This window comes from Macaca fascicularis, chromosome 6 (genome assembly GCF_037993035.2).
Source record: "Macaca fascicularis isolate 582-1 chromosome 6, T2T-MFA8v1.1".
NCBI lineage: Eukaryota > Metazoa > Chordata > Mammalia > Primates > Cercopithecidae > Macaca > Macaca fascicularis.
The window spans coordinates 131638946-131656101 of record NC_088380.1 but is presented as its reverse complement, the minus strand read 5'-3'; the positions used below and the strand labels follow the sequence as shown (position 1 = coordinate 131656101).

At 38.1% G+C, this 17156-nt stretch overlaps 2 long non-coding RNA genes across 2 annotated transcripts in view; both read right to left on the bottom strand.

The window, feature by feature from the left end:
- The window catches only part of LOC102116283 (uncharacterized), a 41976-nt gene extending 27243 nt beyond the window's left edge, over positions 1 to 14733 (bottom strand). The window contains exon 1 of the long non-coding RNA XR_006698845.2: positions 14662 to 14733. This is a non-coding gene — a long non-coding RNA (uncharacterized lncRNA). The remainder of the gene's footprint in view (positions 1 to 14661) is intronic.
- Positions 1 to 17156, bottom strand: part of LOC135971142 (uncharacterized) — a 323711-nt gene that overhangs the window by 242639 nt on the left and 63916 nt on the right. The window lies entirely within an intron of this gene.

Genomic DNA, 17156 nt, shown 5'->3' with positions numbered 1-17156 from the left:
GGATGGTGGATGACATTCCAAATGGAGGAAAAATGGGAGCAGAGGCACAAGTGTAGAAATATAGACTATGCATTAACTTCATTGTCTATTTCCTGCCTCATGAAAATATAATTAATTTGTGTTGAATTAAGTTATTATACTGCATCCTGCACTGTTCTGGGTGCTATAGAAATAACAAAAGGTTTCTACTGCAATCTCTTGAATATAATGCATTAAACCTATACATTAATGTGAGATAAACTAACGAATCTGAATCATTTAGCAACTCTGCTTCCCCTAATCCTGAACTACTGTTTGGCTTTCTATCTATTCAGTTATTTTGTATTACTTAGAATCGTTTCATTTTTTAATGACTTTCTGGATAGAAGTTTCACATATTTCTTAGAAATGCAATTCCCAGATTTGTGGTTTTCATTTTATTATCAATGAAATTTCTTTTTTCTCACTATATTTTATAACTGCATAATATTTGTGTAATAGAATTCTCTAGGTATTTAGATATTTACCTTGTATTTAGGCACTTAGCTGAGCCTTACAAATCACAAAGGTGTTTCAGCTAATTATTTTTGACATTTCTAGGTAATAATCCTCTTTTGTATTAGTTATACTTTTTATCTTTGTTTCATGTCTTATTGTGTAGGTCAAAACTTCTAGAATTGTAACAAGGAATACTGACAAAAATGAACAGCCTTATTTTACTCCAGTTTGAGGAAATGCCTCAAGTGTTTAATATTTAGATATCATAATGACTATTGGTTAGAAATAAATTCTCATGTAAAAGAAAAATTCTACCATTCTATCACCTACATTTGTGCTTGGACATCACCACCATGTAAAACAAGGTATCCTTGAACCTCACAATGCAGGCCCCTGATACGTGCTGCCCCGGAAGAAAAGTGGTTCTTCCTACCTCTCCAGAAAAGGCCCTCCCATTTCCTGACCAAGGTAAGAATTTTCAGTTTTCAGAGGGAAAACTCATCCCTACTTATATCAAAAGGATGAGATAGGTCTCCACAGTACCACATTCCCAAGCTCTAGAATCATCCATGCTGAATTTCACCAGGCCTGGTGCCCCATCCAGACAGGACTCTCTATCAAGTCCACCTTGGATCCTTCTCACAATCTTGTCTATAAATGAAATAATACAGGTTACATTTCCTGCTGGAGTGCTGAGGCCTCACACACATCTCCCCAAAACAAATAAGTTTAAGGTGAGTCCAGTCTAAATACATATTTTAAAAGAAAATGGTCTCTAAATTTAAAGAAACATCCACTTTGCAATACTACAAATAACATTTCGAGGTAACTAGCTGCTTTCGGGTGGTGATGACTTTAAAGATTTTGTTCAACAGAAAGAGGGGACAACAGACACTGGGGTCTACTTGAGGGTAGAGGTTGGGAGGAGGGAGAGAAGCAGAAAATATAACTATTGGGTACTGGTCTTAATACCTGGGTGATGAAATAATCTGTACAACAAATCCCCAAGAAACAAGTTTACCTATAACAAACCTTCTCATGTACCCCCAAACCTAAAATAAGAATAAATACATATTTTGTTCAAGAACAGTGTGGGCATATATGCTATGTATTCACATCTACCGTACACCCCGGCCCCTCCCTTACCTGAACATCCTTCCCTGGGCACATATCATTGTCTAAGACATCACATAACTTATTTATTACAGCATTGTCTCTCTCCCCCATCTAAATGTGACCTCCACAAGGGCAGAGATCTTGTCTGTTTCGTTCACTAATAAATCCCAAGGATCTAAAACAATGCTCAAGAGAGTAGTTGCTCAATAAATATTTTTTTTTTAATCAATGAATGAAAAAAAATCAGATTCTGGAATACTTTTGCTAAAAAATAAAAGACAACCTATTATAAAAGGAAGTACATGTTTTCATCTTTAGAAGCAGAAAACTAGTAGCAATTTTCAAACGATTTCTCTCCAACTTTTAAAGGTAAAATTTCATCTCTTCAGGTATATTATATTAATATGTTTAATATTATAGATTGTTGACCAGGAATACACAATGAAGAAAGTAGTTTTTTTTTAAAGCCATATATGGTGATGAGATAGTGAGGCCCAGAGGTGGAAACCATTCCTTATATTCCCAGAATGATGCCAGAAATGTAATGAATGCTTCATAAATATTTACTGAATAAATGAGTGGGCAAATGAATAAACAAACTAATACACAAGTGAATAGCATTCTAATGATGTAAAAAAGTCATGTATGAGAATATTCATAAAATTCCTGAAGAGCTAATGCCTTTCCCCAAAGAAATAAAGCTTTCAAAGGCAGTTTAGGATTGGAGGTCAGGAGAGGACACTGGTTAACAAAATCATTCTAGGAAATTCAAATTACTCTGGAGATGTACTAATCATACACTGAGCCTGCATCCCAATGATGAAAGAAGCAAAACCGAATCCAGAGTTTCACACTCATCAAACATCCTGGTCATTCCTATATTGCCAATTTTCCTTCCCCATCTTCCATCTCAGCAATCTTGGATTTAAATTTGAGTATGGGGGTGTGTGAGTACAGGAAAAGAAAATCTGCAGCACTTACCCATTTACTTGCAAGAGCCTCAATTCCTGCAGGCAGAGAATCTCATCTCTTTCCCTCAGTGACCATCACTGCCCCCATACATTAGGGTGCCAAATGCAAGCTACCTTGTGATTGTGATTCAGAATTTCTGGCATTTACTACCTAGCTAATTGGAGCTTTCAATTAGTCTCTCCTGATAAGGAGTCGCGGGGCTTCTTCACTGATGTGATCTCCTGCTATACACAAATGGGTGTTCGGAAACAGATTATCTCTTTGTGCAGAGGCAGCATTTTATTAAACTGAATCTGAAATCAGAAGGGAGTTTTCAGCCCTGGGTTTTTTCAGTAATGCTTCAACCTTAATTTTGCAACTTACCACACATCAGTGCTTATAGGGAAGAAGTATGAATCTTCAACGTTGTGCCTTCTCCGTTAATTTCACTGGCACTACCCAGCAAACGGCTTTGATATTTCACAGCACTACGCATTTGATCAGGTGGAGTCATTGTGTTCTACATATACATATATTCAACCAGAAATTTACAACTCTTTTAAAAGCCAATTTCAAGGGCATTTAGGAGGCGTCTTTGTTTAAAAAACATGAGCTTCACAAGAGGTTTCCTATTGTGGTCTGACACCAATACAGTGGTTCCCAAAGCATGATTCCCAGGTGAGCGGCATAAACATCACTTGGGAACTTGTTAAAAATGCAAATTCTCAGACCTCCTGAATCAGAAGGTTGAAAAGTAAGCCCAGCAATCAGTGCTTTAACAAACCCTCCCAGTGATTCTGATACGAGGTCGAGTATAAAAATCAAAGGTTCGAAGACATCATTGAGGGGATGCTGCCATAGACCAACGATTCTCAAACTTCAATGCATCAGAATCACCTGGAGGACTTATTAAGATGCCGATTGCGGGGCCCCATCTTCACATTTCTAAGTCAGGAGATCTGGGATATGACCCAAGAATTTGCATCACTAAGCTCCCAAGTGATACTGCTGCTGCTGGTCTCAGCACCACACCTTGAGAAACACTGCAGGCAAGTTTCACCATTTACTTCCTTGCCATCTGTCGTAGCACTACCCTAGGTCACCTGTTAGGTTTTGTTGGGTTTGAAAAATTTCACGGTCTCAGAAATTTTAAAAAATTACTGAACTCAGCAGAAAACATAAAAAATGTCAAGGGGATAAGAAAGGAGACTTGCTTCTGATGCTCTAACTTTGAAAGAGATCCTGGGCAAAACTGTGTAATCTGGAAATACACAGTAAGCTTATGTTTGACAGAACATGGATGCCCGCTTCAACTTTTTGCCAGGCTGTTCATATTGGAGAAATACGCTTCTCCCCAAAGAAGAGGAACCACAGCAGTATATGATTACAGAGAACGGAATACCGGACCGTTATTGACAAGATGACCCTCGTTGCTGTGCTACCACTAAGTTACCTGATGAACAAGTTTTTACCTCCTAAGGAATCAGTTTCTCCTTTTTTAGATATGCATTGACTCACTCATGTGTAAAACACTAAACTTCATGTGGTTAAAGAGACAAAGATGAATTAGACATCATTCTTAAAGAAAGTCATGCATGTAAACAGCTATAGTACAGTGATGGGGAATGCCACTGAGAAAAGCACCATAAATACTATGAAATGATTGCTCTTATCACTACATTGTAATGACTCCTCCACTTCCTGGAGCCTGGGCTTGACAATTTAGAGTCATTTTCTCTTGTCTCCTCTATTTCCCCCTAGCTCTTTAAATGCCTCCTGATGCTCCCTTTGAAATTTCTCTCAACAGTATCATTTCTTCTCTTTCCCCACAGCCTCATGCCCCTCTCAGTTTGTCACTTTATTGCACACTTTCTGCAGTATCCTCCACACCACTCTAGTGAGCTGCTGTCTTCCTTCCTTCTAAGACATCCTGCAACTTGTTACCAGATTCAGCTTCCTAATATATGTGAAATCTACTGTCACAATTTTGCCTCTCTTTACTGGTTCCTGCCTGCACTGCTCCATCTGCCACTCAGGCACCTCATGAACTGCTTCCTTCTCTCATCCACCATGACCTGCCTTTCCTCCCCAGCACAACATATCCAGGCTACTAGACTAGCTCTCTTCTGCTTCACCAACACACTCCATCCATCAAAGCCATGAGTCTTTGCAAACATTCCACCAACTTCTTGGAGGACCCTGCCCTCTCCTCCATCCATTTACATTTGGTCATCAACCAAGACCCCTGCTTGAAGCACTTTCTCTTAGTTCTCCAATCATAGTGTTTCCTCCTGCTCTGAATTTTGACCACCTATATCAATAAGTTCATCACAGAGTCCTTTTTGCTGATTGTTTTTAGAGTCTATAGATGTCTCTCCATTGAGGAGAGAAATGAGGTCTTTTACTTTTGGATCTCTCCCATCCTGCTGTGCCTGTTCCCCCCTCCCAGTCACACACAACCTCTCTTGCTCATCCACAGTCAGCACAGGGAATGCAGCAGAGACTCAGGAAATGTTTGGGGGATGCGTGAAGTAAGACTGGGGACATCTGTTGTTTTCTTTTTGCCAGGCTGGCATGCATCCGCCTTCTGATTCCCATGCTCTCTCTCCTTATGGTTCTGGTGCTGCTGGGAAATGTGGCCCAGGCCTGGCTAACTGGAATTCTGGCTGCCCTGGTCATCCATGATCACTCAGCACTCATGGATGATTAAGTGGTATAAACCAGTCCAAGTAGTACTAATGAGACTCACATTCGAAGCCCTTACCAGAACTATAAGAAAAAATAAACTCTCTACCTACTGTTCTTGAAGATCATTGGATATTTACCTGGAAGCACTGGCAGACATCTTAGCAGAGAAAGCCTGCCTCAGAAACATGTCAGCCCAGAGGAAAGAAGGGTAGAGACATGGAAAAAGACAGACTGCCATTATTGACTACCTGAATTTGGCTGTGCCTGAAGCCAGTGCCCACAACTTTTCATAAGCCAATAAAAGCCTTGTAATCCTTAAGCGAGTTTGATTTCATTTGTCATTTACTGTCAATAGAGACCAACTGACTTAAATAAAAATAGTAAAAACTGACACAAATAGAGAATGTACTAAGTACAAGGCGCTATGCTAAGTACTGAAGGAAATATGCATTTAATCTTTTGATAAAAGACCACCCTCTAAGTAATTGTGATGAGTCAGTAATAGTGGATGAATTTTTCTGGTTGAAATAAGATACTGATGGCAAATTTTATATACCAGACAGTATTACTGATCTCTCTTGACAGACTGCCTAATATTTAAATGTGGAAAAGTATTGGAGAAAATGTAATAAACTACATTTGTAGCAACTGAACTATACATGTATTATAGCACTTATATATATAGCATTTACTGAGCTATACACATATTAGACTATATATGTATCTGTCAATCACAATATGTTTACTCCATAAATATGACCATTTAATTCTGTAAAAGAGTTACGAACATGTCTTATGAAATATATGAATATCTTCACCGCTAATTTTTTCTGGATATAATTACTTCATTAAGCAAATGCAGGTAAATATATTTTTATTTTTTTAATAGCATAGAAATATTTTACAAAAATGTATAGAAGTTGATATATAATTATTTTTTCAGAATATAATAGGAAGTCAAATAAGGTTTAGTTGTGAATATGATTTGAGATCTTCAGGTACAAAAGCCAGAAGCAAACAACTATATAAGAGATTGCCAGCAGGAACTGGTACACATACAGAAACACAAATTTGAGATTATAAGAATTATTTTGGTGAACAGGGAGTCTTGAATTCCTGCTATGTTTATTGCTGTAATTACTTTTAGACCTGAGTTCTATTTGTAATCTTTTAAAATGTGGTGACTCTACACACATGGACATGTAGCATAAGTGGGCATTCATCTAAAAATGGAAACAAGGTATATGACTTGGATTTTAATTACACAAAACAAGATATTTTTCCCAGGAAAAAGAAAAAGTTTGGATACAACGTCTTTAACCCATGTTTGGTGAATTACCAGAGTTTGGGGGTTTAGTTCTTTTTAATAAAACAGTTTGCTAACTAAAAAAGCCCCTATTTGTCTTATGAAAACCACATTGTGTGTCTAAAAAAAGTTTGTTGTCACATACCATTTTAACTTTGAAACTCAGGATCAATCCACCTGTCCTAATTCAAGGAAAATTATATCTTCTTGTGAGGATGCCATTTCTAATTCTTGTGGAGACCTCAACCTGGGTGACCGCAACTCAGTCTCGTGAGAGGAGCCCTCTTTCATCAGAGGAAGATGTCCATACCCAGATTTGTGAAAAGAAAAAAAAAATCAAAAGAAAAATAAACTTTGAGGAAAGGAGGGAAGAAAAGGGGGAGAAAAGACAGATAAAGGACAGAGAGTACCTTGTTGTGAGAAGACAGGGAAAGAGCCCATGTCTCCTGAACATTTCTTCATGGGCTAATAATTCCCTCCTATCCCCTTGCCCATCTGCACTTCTCCCAGTTTCCACTGGTGTCCAGTGGTGCAAGAATTTCATGCAGAACAATCACAAAGACCTCTGAAAGATCATGCTGTATCTACTTTATGTTAACAAGCCTAGGGCCAGCATAAATTCTTTCACCTTCAGAAGAGAAAAGGAACCTGATGACTATGGGAAATCTAAAAAACATTTCATTGCCAAAGGCATTCAAAAAGGCCAGATTTCTTCAACGAAGCCAGGCTGGGAAGAGACAATGGAAACTTTTCTGAATCATGATCATCCACTGGCTGTGAAATGTAATTTTAGAGCAAGCCACAAAGAAATAATTAGAGACATGTTTGCAGAAGAGATCAGTGACTTTGAAATTTCCCAAAGACTCCAAATGCAAAATGACATTAGCCTGCACGCAGTTCCGGACACGGCGTATCAGGCAGCGGTGTTGAAGCAGCAGAATTTGGACACGGTGGTTGAGCATGTGGAGGAATCCAAAAGAGTGGTTGTCATTTTGTCAGAGCCAGGAAAATGATGACAGAAGAGAAGCACAGCCACAGATCAGAAAACAGCGGCTGAGGGAAACAGGCACATGGAAGCCAGTCTGCATCTGCCATGAACAAGGTTCACCTCTGGAACACGAACGCATGAAACCAGTCATATATTTGAACTGCAAAGTTCCACCATGAGGAATCTTTTGTTTAATGATACTCTGACTGAAGAGTCAGCTGCAAAACCTGGTCCTGATCTTAAGAATGCAAACAAAGTGATTGCCCTTGAACTTGACTCAGGAGAAAATACTTCTCAATCTTTGAACTCACGTAGAACTTACAAATATTTATTCATATTGGGTCATGTCTCTTGAATTGTCATGGTACTAGAATAAATGGTAGAGCACTGGGCATCACCAGCCCATAAAATGTGCACAGAGAGTTTATATTAGCAGCAAATATGCAAGACCTGTCTAAAGCAATGATAATGATTTTTTATATACTTATTTTTCAGATAAAAAAGATCAGAATCAAAAATCTCAAAGGATATAATGGCAGTAATAGAACTCACTAAATAAATTCCTTCAAATTTTTCTGTGTTTTTCACATGCTGGAAACTTTAGAGCTTGATTTTTCTGGGGATACAAGATATACATAGAAAGTTAACCATTAATGGTCGGGCATGGTGGCTCATGCCTGTAATCCCAGCACTTTGGGAGACCAGGCAGACGAATCACCTGAAGTCAGGAGTTCAAGATCAGCCTGGTCAACATGGTGAAACCCCCGTCTCTACTAAAAATACAAAAATTAGCCGGGTGTGGTAGCAGGTGCCTGTAATCCAAGCTACTCAGGAGGCTGAGGCAGGAGAATCACTTGAACCCAGGAGGTGGGGGTTGCAGTGAGCCGAGATTACACCATTCCAGCCCTGGTGACAGAGTGAGACTCCCACAATCTCCAAAAAAAAAAAAACAACAACAACAACAACAGTTAAGCAATCATTCAAAACCACAACTCAAGTAATGGCACAAAGATGAACTGATGCCAAATTGCAGTAAGTCAGGTCAACCAGTGTCCTGAGTTTTACAAACAAGAAGTACAATATATAGAATCTGTAAAGTTTGCTAGCTTTTTAACCTTAGAATCTTTATAATCCAGTAAGTAGTTAATAATTAAATTTGAAGGCTGAATAAAGAAATATAATTCTTGATAAAACAAAACAGATAACATAGAAATTGTTTTGAATATAAAAATATATCATGAAAAAAAGAAAATTTTATTGTTTACCATGGTATCTGCTGCTAGAGCCCTCAGATTTTTAAACTGTACAAATGATGAGTGTCAATGGCAACTTATGTAGGTCTCAAACAATACTCTGTCATTCAAGAACAAAAATGGAAGCACTGTTATTCAATAGTTTTAATTCTGTTAAGCAAATCTTTTGGCTTTTATTTCAGGACTGGCTCTATGGCATTTTAAATGTAGCTAGTACCTTCAATTCATTACATTGACTCCACTGAAATAATGTCTTTCTTTCTTGCACTGATTCCTTCCTTTTTTTCCACTGTAATTAACTAATAGATTTGATAAAGTTGAAGTGTCTATTTTCTTTTTTCTTACTCCCACTTTAAATAATAGTAATAAGATTGTATGCATAATGCTACATGAGGAGATACTCACATTTTTTGTATTGCACTATTTCTCTTGAATAGTCATTGTGCTAGACTACAGTATGTGATAGAATGCTGTGCATACCTGGTCAATGAAATATGTACAAAGAGTTTTTTAATCAGTACCACATAAAAGAGCAAACTGAGGTACAGAAACTTAAGGACACTTAACAAAGTGACTCAGTGTATCTTATTTAGGAACATGCTAAAACTTTGGGATGACATAGCAAACCACCAGAATCTAGTACCATGCTTTAACTTTCTAAACACCAACAACTTGGCAAGTAATTTACAGAACAGGCACATGACTTTAAGACGTAACTCTCACTTCATACCAATCATTTATCTTTGTGTGTAATTTGTCTTTTATTATGGAACATTTTTAACTGGAGTACTTCCATTGATCAAGCTAATTGCTAAGTGTATTTGCTATCTCTGAAATACACACTGGCTTTGGATGTGATATTGAAGAATTAGAATGTACACATAACTAAACTAATTGAGCACAGCTTTCACTTTAAAAGTTCAAGGCAAAAAATAATTACATAAATATATAAATAGTTCATAGCTAGGTAAAAAGAAATATATCAAGCTTATTAAATTTAACCATAAGTGTTTTTTTTTTAAAGTCTTTGGGTTATGTCATTACATTTTACAAAGCCTGCCATATCTTTCTATCTATGCATCTTTGGGTTTTATATGCCTCTAAGCATCTCTGGAGTAATTTTAAGTTGGACAATGTGAACTATGTCATGGAGAATTTATGGGTAATATTTATTGGAGTCACTGAACTGTCTCCATGAGCTTTCCCACAACTCTAAGATCACAAATGATCTATAAGATTTGGAGCAGACAAGAATCTCAATTGCTAGAATCCTGAAAGGTTTCTGAGATACAGTGAAAGTCAAATATTCAGATTCAATACTATGAGATGCATATTTGGCTACAGAGATACAATGAATAATTTTATGTGCCAACTTGACTGAGCCACAGGATGCCCAGATATCTGGTTAAACATTACTTTTGGATGTGTCTCTGAGGATGTTTCCAGAAGAGGTTAGCATTTGAATTGTTAAACTAAGTAAACGAGGTCACACTCCCCAGTGTGGCTGGACATCCTTCAATCTGTGAAGGACCTAAAGGCAGAGGAAGGTTGAATTTACTCTCTGCCTGACTGCTTGAACTGAGATATCGTTATTCTGCTCTTGACACTCTTGGTTCTCAGGCCTTCAGATTCAGAGTGAAATCTACATCATTGACTCTTTAGCTCTCAGGCCTTTGAAGTACACCACAAGCTTCCCTGAATCTTCAGCTTGCAGATGGCATATCATGGGACTTAGCCTCTATAACCACGTGAGCCAATTCCTTAGGATACACACACACACACACACACACACACACACACACACACACATCTTCTATTGATTCTGTTTCTCTTAAGAACCCTGACTCATACAAGAGGAATCTGCTTAATCTAAAGCTATGTCATGGAGCTTCCTAATTTGCCTAGAAGATAAAACAGTTAGGTCTCACATGGTGAAACAACATTCTGCCTCCCCAGCATATATGTAGTTTGTGTATTCAGTAAGCTTACTGTTGAGAATCTACCAGAAATCATGCTAGCCACTAAGGATAATAAGAAAAAGGACATAGTGGCTGCCTTCAATGAACCCACTGTCAGAGTTCTAAGATGACCCATGCTCTGCTTTAATTGAAGGTAATAGAGGAGGTATTCATTCATTCTGTCATTCAACAGAATGTATTAGCTACCTAATAAATTAAAGGCACTTTTGCTATGTGCTGTATATAGAGTACTAAACAAGGCAGATTTGGCCTTTGCTCTCATAGAGTTTACTTACCTTAAGGGATAAAGCAAGAATTTCATCACATTGTTAGATGTGTTAAAGGGGAAGAACAGGTTCTATAGGAGGATATATGGAAAGATAGCTCATTGATTGGGAAGAGGCAGCTGAGCTAGCTAAAGGGTAAGCTCAAAGTGACATGGGAGAAGAGATGGATTTGGAAGAGACCATTTAAACCAGCCTGGAAAGCATTTCCAAAGGCCATGAGGCAAGAAAAGAGCACGGCTTGTCTGAGTGACTCCAAGGTCAAGATGGCTGAACCAAAGAGAGGAAGAGAAAGTCCTATGAAATTAGAATGGAAAGAGAAATGAGGCCAGCCTATGCAGAGCCTCCCAGGCAGTGTGAATAAGGATTTTTGTCTTGATCCTGTCTCTGAAGGATTTCAAGCAGAAACTGATGAGATAAGATTTGCATTACTAACAGAATTTTATGCCCGCTTTGAGGAAAATGGATTAGAAGTCAGAGGTACAGAGTTATCATAGAAATCCAGATAATGGTGGTATGGTAAAGATGGCAAAAAGCAGACAGATTCAAGAGATATTCTGGAGAGAAAATGGACAGAAATGGGTAAAGGATTGAGCATAAAAGGAAAGGAAGAATCTGATAAATTCTAGGTTCCTGGCTTGTGCACAGAATGGTTGCGGAACCCTACACTGAAATGGGGGGAAACAGGAAAGGATCGTGGCAAAATGAGCCACAACAAGTCAAGGAAAGGGTGACACTGAGCATGACTCAAAATTGTCTGATCTGGACAACTGTCGTACTTAGCTGGCAGAAAAGACTCTATGAATATGTGCCTGTGCCTGTTGGGGGAGGGTAGATTTTCAGCCATTGTGAAATATGACAATATTGTTTTTAAAATGGTGTGCATTCATTACTCTACCATATGTCAAGGATTTAGGAGAAATATAATCTAATTAGTAGTATGGCAATATTCACCACTCAACTAGAGTATAACTTTGTTCATCTATTCTCCCTTCCCGTGGCCTACCTCTCTCCTCTCTCAGATTTGCTTCTCCACAATTTATGTCATCATTTTATCTGGATCATGAGAGAGAGAGAGATGGTGAATGGGGTCAGACTCTGCTGCACAAATCCAGGTGCTACCACCTTGTTGCATGACTGACAAGTTGGCCAAATTCTCGTCATGCTTTTTCATCCATTATATTATTCACCCAACAAAATATCTACTTGAGGAATTTTGTGAAATGAGAAATCTGTGTAACAGGCCTGGAACAGTACCTAGTTTATGGTAGATGTTTTTTAAAAAATGGCTAATTCCCTATAGTTTCAGAGGCTTTTTTTAACCACTATCCTGACATCTTTTCACTGAGCAAACCAGGATACTACATGTGACTCCTTTGCCCCACCCTTTGGGGAGAATTGAAGGGGGATCCCATCCTAATCTGAGCCCACTATGTGTATCCCATTCAAAGGAGGCCTCTCTACCTCCCTCCCCTACTGCTTGGCCTGTCCCCACTACAAAATACATCAGCCCCTGACCCCGCCTCCCCACACACAAGTGCCACACCAAGACAACTGCTGAGGCCAAGAATTGCACTCTTATATTTCCTCTTATTTTCCTTCAAAGTGAAAGGAGAGGAGCTCTCTTTTCGTATACGTGGGATATACTGCAAATAGGAGAGGCACATAAGAGTTTTCCTCAGGCTCCAATTTTGTGGCACTGGAGATAAGCCCCTGACTGTGATGCTTTCACTTTCAGACGTGTGCAGACCCAAAAATAATGTCCTGGCCTTTGGTGTTCCAAAATGCTTAAGACTAAAACACTTGAGTAGTTGCTTATGTGAGCGTAGTGTTAGTTTCAGCTGCCAATTTTCGAATTAAATGGCTTACATTACTACAAACTTTTAGCAGAACATGTTTTCCAAAATAAATGTCTTTAAATCTACACTTCCACCAACTGATTAGAGACTTGAACTCAGAAAATATGGCAAAAACAGCAGAGCAGCAAAAGGAAGAAAAACACATGCTCACTTCATATGGTAAAAATGGTTCTTCCTTCCTCTTCCAAACGCACATACACTTGGCATATGCGCAAAGTGAATTTTATTTCCCCTGAACAGAGAGATCCTAAAAGGTGTCTACTTGTCTGTAGTTCAAGTTGCATTAAACATTATCAAATCTACATTTTCATGATTTAAGTTTGCATGTTTAAATTAAGAGTGAGTGTCTCTTTATTTTTTTATTAATAACTTTAAAGATAAACCTGATCTGAAATTCTAAACAAAACAGTGTTGGCAAGGCAGTGTGGCAGTATACCCGAGGAAAATTGCACTTGAAAATAATTGAAGTATTGTCTTCTGGAGCTGAGGGTCCTACCTATCTTTACAGTTCTGAGAGTTAATGAGCCATGAAGTGATCATTTAAGGGCTTGTCACAGCAGTGGCCATATGAGTTTGTCATTGTGATGGCATTTCTTAGTAAATCATCTCAATTTGTACCTTTTACTTTAAGGAGAGGGGGAAAAAAACCTTTATGCCTCATTCCTACCCATTACCTCCATCTAGGATAGAAGCAGTGTCTGATTAAACATATGGCACATAAACAGTAATTTAATTAAATGTGAACAAAGCCTTTCATGTACCATATTTAAATTTTGAAATGTAGCCCAGTTTTCCTTCTACTTAGAATACATGGAACAACATGCAAAAAAAGTCACATATTGAAGGACAGCTATGCTGATGCCATGTAAAGCGCTCTTGCTGTGTGACATGGCCTGGCCCCATCAATAGGCAGGCTATTCTAAGTACACTCCAACTTGGCACTCAATAGAGTTGAGTATTTTTGTCCTGACCATCCTACCATTTTAATAAAATTACAAGCATAGCTTTGTTGTGATTTCTTCCAATTCTAGTGTCTGAAATGGTTTGATTTAAATCATTTTAGGGTTTTTAAAAGCCAAACCACAAACTAAGCAGAGACAGTTTACTTAAACTTGTATATTCTTTTGGAAGTTCCTGGGCAAATCAGGGAACAAATACAAGTTTGAAGAAGGATGTTTTAGAAACTGCCTATAGAAAACATTTGAGATTTATTTAGCTAATTACAAGTATTTCTACAACAAACAGGATAATTTGACTAAGTACTCCAAAATGCCAATGGAATAACTGTCAAATGTCCCCCGCCCATCGAGTTGGCCAAAAAGAAAAAAATTAAAAAGACTTAGAGAATCCTGACTTTTGTGTTTGTTTGTTTTTCTTGATAGAAATAATCAATATGCTACAAAGATCCTAGTTACACTTTGCAAGGTAATATGTCTGAGACAGATAAAATGTTATATATGAAAGATCACCCGGTGGGTTGTTTTATTTTATTTTTTTGAAAGCTTTAAAAATTTAAAGCAGTTCACTATCTCTTTTATTCTAATTGCCCAATTACATACCTTTAGTCAAGCCTCACACTCCCTACAGTAGAAGATTCCTCACAGCCCAGCCCCTGATTTCCACACAATTAATTCAGATAAATACCTGTTAGGATATTTCTTTCAGTAATGTAATGAGGTCAAACACTAAAAATATAATGCTTTCAGAATGGAAGCTCTCAGACTGGATGTTCTTACCGCTCAGTCTAAGTGTCATGTGTTATATAAACATGTAAAACTCACAATTGCCGTTGATTCCGTTGTCTTCGTCATTCCTCAGCTTCCATCTTCCAGTGATTATAAGAGAAAAAAGGCAAATAAAATTCAAAACATGTTGTGCCAAGAACATTTTTCCATTAATTTTTAAACCCACGCATATGGCAAGGGAAATAAAATCCGTGTGTTTCCTGACTCATTTACACTTAATTCACCAAAATGTTCTTTTTAAAAGAGAACTGACATTCTGCAAGTCTTCTGAACCTATTTTCTTTGACATACTGTCCCATCTTGTCAACTCACAGCTCCCAAGGTTCAAGGTTGGTTTACAGCTTTGAACCCATATGCTGAAAATAAGCTTGAACTTCACAAAACAAACATGCTTCGCTGTGACCCCTCTGAAAATAATTCCAGTTGATCTTTGAGCATGATATTTTGTCACTTCTACTCTTCAATCTTGAGTTAGAGTGGGAGTGAATGAGGCAATGAAAGCCAAAAAAAAAAAAAAAAAAAAAAGGAAGAGAAAAGAAAATAGAAGGAGGAGGGGTAGGAACAGAAAGAAAAGCAAAAGGAAATGATTAGCTAGCTTGGGATGTGGTAAAGTAAAAAGAATGGTGGACCAGAAATAAGGAGAGACCCTCTGGCTGCTCATCCTAGCTCAGACACTAGCTAGGGTATAGCTAGGTAAAAATGTTACCCATCGCCGGGCGCGGTGGCTCAAGCCTGTAATCCCAGCACTTTGGGAGGCCGAGACGGGCGGATCACGAGATCAGGAGATCGAGACCATTCTGGCTAACACGGTGAAACCTCGTCTCTACTAAAAAATACAAAAAACTAGCCGGGCGAGGTGGCGGACGCCTGTAGTCCCAGCTACTCGGGAGGCTGAGGCAGGAGAATGGCGTGAACCCGGGAGGCGGAGCTTGCAGTGAGCCTAGATCACGCCACTGCACTCCAGCCTGGGCGGCAGAGCGAGACTCCGTCTCAGAAAAAAAAAGAAAAAAAAAAGAAAAAAAAAATTTACCCATCCAGGTGGGTACACAAACATTCATATTCATAAAAATGAGAAGGATCAGAATTTACAAACATGGTTGAGATTTGAGATGACTACTATGTTTCCTTCTGTCCCTGATAATTCTGTTACTTTCTGGGTTTATCCCTGGACTTAAAGCAAATCAAACTATTCAAGGAGTTTTGCAATCGTGAGAATTACCCCAAAGTGGCCTTTCTTCTACCTCTAGTTAGGTCTCTGGCCCTCTCCACTCCCCACAGGACCACAGACCATTTTCCTAACTCTTGCTTGCTCCAATTCCTCCAGCTTCATGTTCCCACTGATCCACTGTGCCTGTTGACTCATTTCTATTCAGTGTTTTTATTGATCCATTTATCTGAATCTTGAATCCTCTGCTTTGCTCTACACTCCATTCTTGGACATGAATTGGTTCCTTTGGTCCTAGCATGGGATTTGACCCCAGAACACCTTATGTAGTTTGCAGTTTCTGAACTCCTTCCTGTCTTCAATAAGGAAACACCTGGTTCCTGGATCAAACGGCTATAAAAGTCTGTGCTTATGTATCATGAGAATTGGTTCAGATTTAATTCATGCTTTAAGCTCTAAGCTAGGTGTAAAACTAGACAATCAAACATTAATCCATGATAGATTTTATTCAAATATTCTGGTCTAAAAACATATCCAATCCAGGGGAAAAGAAACGTTACCTCCAGCCTATGTATATAAACATGTAGGAGCTTTTTAAGGGATATGTGTGTTTAGTATGTTTTACCTAAAAGGAAAGAAGGTCATGAGGTCATCAAAACTTCTGCAGAATATCATTTGCCCTTTTTCATGGAAACATTAGCCTACTGGTTTCTGCACAATATTTAATACAGGTTGGCTGTTGTGGGGCTGTTTGTGCTGACCTTGGCGTTCTTTCCTTTAAGGCACATAGACTTAATATGATATGTATTTCAATCTCCTGAGTAATGTCTTTGCTTTCTAGAGACTCTGTTTATGCTTGTGGTGATTTTGATGTCTTTTGGTCATTTCTCGTGTTTATCACTTTAATGATTTTGTAACCATGTGTGTAAAAAGTAGTTTGCCAAGTTTCAAACCCCTTGGAATTTCCTTAGTTTTTCATTTGGAATCAGACTTAAGCTCTTCCAGGTTCTGTTTACTGCTAGCTAATGATGACTGCCTTATCCAAAAGAGGGAAAGACTTTTGAACATATATTAAAATGTGTGTATGATTTCTGAGACATCAAATAGCTGGAATAACAAGTCAACATTTTGATGAGTTAAGTGTAAATTAATTAAAGACATATGAACTAAATTCTCCTTGAAGCACAGATGGTTTGAGAAACCAAAAAGTGCCTGGAAAAAAATATGGCTCTTATTTTCATGAACTCCCAAAGTTTCAAAAAGTAGTTGAAGATTAATTTCCATCTCTTATCAATTATTGCTTTCAATTTTTAATAGATGATATCCTTTTATGTTTAGTTTTTAACCTGAATCATCTAAGCAATAG